Source organism: Lathyrus oleraceus, chromosome 4 (assembly GCF_024323335.1).
Source record: "Lathyrus oleraceus cultivar Zhongwan6 chromosome 4, CAAS_Psat_ZW6_1.0, whole genome shotgun sequence".
Taxonomy (NCBI): domain Eukaryota; kingdom Viridiplantae; phylum Streptophyta; class Magnoliopsida; order Fabales; family Fabaceae; genus Lathyrus; species Lathyrus oleraceus.
This window is the reverse complement of record NC_066582.1, coordinates 264,808,387-264,813,151: the sequence shown is the minus strand read 5'-3', so window position 1 is coordinate 264,813,151 and position 4,765 is coordinate 264,808,387. Positions and strand designations below refer to the sequence as shown.

The 4,765-nt window shown below is 39.5% G+C and overlaps 1 pseudogene; it reads right to left on the bottom strand.

The window, feature by feature from the left end:
- Positions 1-1,518: 1,518 nt before the first annotated feature.
- On the bottom strand, positions 1,519-1,618 carry LOC127077224 (uncharacterized; annotated as a pseudogene).
- Positions 1,619-4,765: the final 3,147 nt, after the last annotated feature.

Sequence of the window (4,765 nt, the reverse complement as noted above, 5' to 3'; positions counted from 1 at the left end):
AGTCTGTTTATGCATGATATGTATTCTTGTTTATTTAGCATGTCTGGCTAATTCGCCTAGATATCGGTATGTAAAGTGAGCAGAATAAGGGATCAAGACTGAGTCGGTCTATTTAAACTTAAAATTGAAATCAATCTTTTTACGGTCTCAACTTACAGGTTTAATAACAAGATTTTTTACAAAAGTAAAGGACATAAAGAAGTTAAAATCAATAGAGCGAGAGTTTGAGGTTTTAACTGGACAGTGTAAGTTAGGCATTAATTCTAGATCAGGGCGAGAGCAAGTTTTAGAGTTAATTAAATGCTGACCTTTTCCAAAAAGTATTTTTAAAGATTGAATGTGAGGACGAGAGTTAAGCATTTGGATTTAATTGTATAACCTGAGTCAACAGAGCGAGAGTTTGAGATAAGGGTGTTTAAAACGGTCAGTGTTTTCTTAAAAAGAGTTTCTGCAACTTTATTGCTTTCAAAATATGGTTTTTGACTTAATTATAAGTGACAGCTACATTAATATAAAATCATGGTTTATTCAACAGAGCGAGAGTTTGAGATAAAACCTTTAACCAATAAAGTTAACTGAAACGATTTATTTTAGAACCAAGAAACCGACAAAGACTTGATTCCCTAGTTTTGACGAACTACATACCGATATCCGTTTTATTAATATTTAATCTAGATCTTAGTTTAGCTTTTAGTTTTTCCCCAAACAATCAAACATTTTTCACCTTAGCTTTACGTAGTAACCTTAGATAACGGTATATCGATTCATAAGTCCCTGTGGGATCGATATCTTTTAAAACTACGCGATAGAACTGTGCACTTGCAGTTTGTATCCCATTCTCGACTCACACAGTCGAGCGATCAAGTTTTTGGCGCCGTTGCCGGGGACTTTTATTTAATCGATATCGTAACTCTTCCGTTACGCTGTAGAGACTAAGGTTTCTCTTTCTTCTATTCTTTCTTTCGTTGATTTGTATGCCACGCACTCGCTCACAAGGCGAACCGCTCTATTTACGAATCAACGATATCGAGCTATATCTCCGAGTCTTACGACGAATTCGGGAATATCGTGCTGCAAACAATCTCCCTCCTATAGACTTTCCTGATCTCAAAGATCTTCCTTCTTTAACCGAGATGGCAGAACCAGCTCGTGCTCTTAGAGATTACGCCGCTCCATCGCAAGATGAGCCGCATTCAAGTATTGCTCCGCCCGCAATCGAAGCAAACAACTTCGAACTTAAACCTTCGCTGTTGCAGGCTGTGCAACAGAACCAATTCTCTGGAAATCTTACCGAAGATCCAAACCTTCATTTATCCGTATTTGTCCAATACGCCGATACTGTTAAAGCTAATGGTGTCACTTCAGAGGCAATTCGACTTCGTCTTTTTCCTTTCTCATTAAGAGATAGCGCTAGAAGATGGCTTCAATCTCTCCCTTCCAACTCAGTCACCACCTGGAACGAGTTGAAGAAAGTTTTTCTTGCCCGATACTTTCCGCCAAGCAAAACAGCTATGTTAAGAGCCCAGATAAACGGATTTAAACAGAAAGACAACGAGTCTCTTTTCGAAGCATGGGAAAGATACAAAGACATGATGAGACTTTGCCCACACCATGGTTTGGAAGACTGGTTAGTAATTCACACATTTTATAATGGTCTCTTATACAACACAAGGTTAACAATAGACGCCGCTGCAGGTGGTGCACTAATGAACAAACCTTATGCTGATGCCTACCAGCTTATCGAGAGCATGGCCCAAAACCACTATCAGTGGGGAACCGAACGAACAACGGTGGAAAAACCTCAAATGAAAACTGGCATGTACGAGATAAGTAACCTTGATCACGTTAATGCAAAAGTGGATGCTTTGGTCCAGAAAATTGAAAGTTTAAACGTATCACCTCCAGCCGCCGTGGTTGCTATAACTCAGAATTGCGAGGTCTGTGGAATCCAAGGCCACACTCCTACGGACTGTCAACTTTTGACTGGAATCCAAGCAGAGCAAGTGAACTATGCTCAAGGAAGCCCCTATTCGAATACCTATAACCCAAATTGGAAGAACCATCCAAACTTTTCATATAAGAGTAATAATGCTTTGTACGCACCTGGACAGTCTCCAAATCAAGCCCCATCTATACCTCCGGGATATCAGAAACCAAATCCATCCATGCCTAACAATAATACCCCTAGAAAATCCAACTTGGAAATCATGATGGAAAACTTTATAGCTTCCCAACAACAAACCAATAAAGATTTCTTAAACTAGAACATACACACTGGCGAACAACTTAAACAACTAGCAAGCAAAGTAGATGCCTTGGCTACCCATAACAAAATGCTGGAAACACAAATATCTCAAGTAGCTCAACAACAAGCACCTACTGCTGCCCCAACTGGTACATTCCCTGGACAGCCCCAACCTAATCCGAGAAGCCAAGCTCATGCAATTATATTAAGAAGTGGAACGGAAGTGGAAGGACCGTCTGATCCAAGGATAGAAAACCAAAACCCTAAGAAATCAACTGAGGAAAGTGAACCTAAGGAAAAGGAAGAGAGTAATAAGGGAACCCTAGAAAAGAAGGAACCTTATGTACCTCCACCACCTTACAAACCACCTATCCCTTACCCTCAAAGGCTTGTTAAAACCAAAGATGCGGGCCAATTTAGAAAATTTGTTGACCTCCTTAAACAATTAAACGTTACAATTCCGTTCACCGAAGCTATTACGCAGATGCCCTCATATGCTAAATTCTTAATGGGACCTTTCCCATCCTCTTTCGGTAACAAATACATACTCGTGGCAGTTGACTACGTATCAAAATGGATCGAAGCTATAGCTTCCCCAACAAACGACACCCGAGTAGTAACTAGACTCTTTAAGAATATAATATTTCCGAGATTTGGCATCCCAAGAATAGTAGTCAGTGATGGTGGATCGCACTTTATATCCAAAGTACTCGAAAAACTACTACTTAAATATGGAGTAAGACATAGGATAGCGACACCTTACCACCCTCAAACCAGTGGACAAGTGGAAGTATCTAACAGAGAAATCAAGCAAATACTAGAAAAAACGGTCGCCACTTCAAGGAAAGATTGGTCATTGAAATTACCAGAAGCTTTGTGGGCATACCGAACTGCTTATAAAACCCCCATAGGGACGACCCCATTTAAGCTCATTTATGGAAAATCCTGTCACCTCCCGGTAGAATTAGAACATAAAGCCTATTGGGCTATTAGAAATTTAAATTTGAATTATAAAGCCGCCGGTGAAAAGAGAATCCTTGACATAAACGAATTAGAGGAACTCAGAAGAGACGCCTATGAAAATGCCAGAATCTATAAAGAAAGAACAAAACAATGGCATGACAAGCGTATATCAAGGAAAATCTTCAAGCAAGGCGACGCAGTACTTTTATTTAACTCTAGACTAAAGTTATTCCCGGGAAACCTACGATCCAGATGGTCAGGGCCTTTTCATATCACTAAAGTCTTTCCCAGTGGAGCGGTAGAAATAAAAGGAAAATCTACAGAACCGTTCACCGTAAACGGGCAACGTCTGAAACACTATCACTTTGCGGAAACCAACGAGGATTCGCAAATCCTGCACTTAGACGAAACGCCCCCAGGACCTATAGATTATATTTAACAGTTTCTTTGTCGAGCTTGCGACATTTAAACAAAGCGCTTAGTGGGAGACAACCCACAAATTAATTTGTTATTTTATTATTCTATTATTATCATTTCCCTATTTCTTTCTTAATTATTCCTTTAATTTCTGTTTAGTATTCATTCTTGATTTATTCAAAAAAAAAAAAAAGAAAAAAAAAAAAGAAAAAAATATATATATATAAATAACAATAATAATTTTTTCTTCTTTCGGCATTTGGCCAAATCCTGACTTAAACTCATGTTTTCCTTTCTCTAGCTAACACTAACCAGATGGGACATATTGATCGTATGGGTATCAAGTTCAGAGGAATGGCTCAGAAACAAAAGTTTGAAGAACTAGCCGCTAGAGAGATGCTACCTAGTTTATATGCTGATGATTGGGCTATGACTGCCCTTGGACTGAGACAGAGTGTCCTGTATTTGCTGAATCAGATAGGATGGGAGACCTCCCCTATCCTGAGACATTTCACCACCTACCGGAGACTCACACTAGAATTCCTTAGCTCATTAATCTATCTACCCAGCCATGGAAAAGGAATTAGCAGAGGTTTTATCCAGTTCAGAATGTTCAATATGGAGTACCAATTTAATATTAGAGACTTCACCAACCTTTTGGGTTTCCCTACCTCCTTTGATACATTCACTGTAAGCCAGGAAGAACTTTTTGAATATAGAGAGCTTGAACACTTTTGGGGTAGGCTGACTGGAAATGATGAGCCCGAAGAACATGAGTTTCTCTCTGGAAACATACACAACCCGGCCTTTCGCTATTTCCATAAGATCCTGACCCACACTTTATTTGGGAAGAAGCCAAATAGTACTTCAGTTTCACGTGATGAACTCTTCATCATATTTTGTGCTTCCCAGAACCGTCCAGTAAACGGTGCCACTTTTATGTTAGCTAATTTGGACCACCTTATCCAGGATGAGAGAGCACCCATTAGAATAGGCGGTTTGATAACTATGATAGGTAATGCTATTGGATTACGTCAGCCTATGCTTGACCTTAGCCCTTTTGGTGGCATTACTACTATGAGTATACCTTTCCTCTTCAACACTATGTTTATAGCAAACCTAGGGACTGATGAGTTTGAG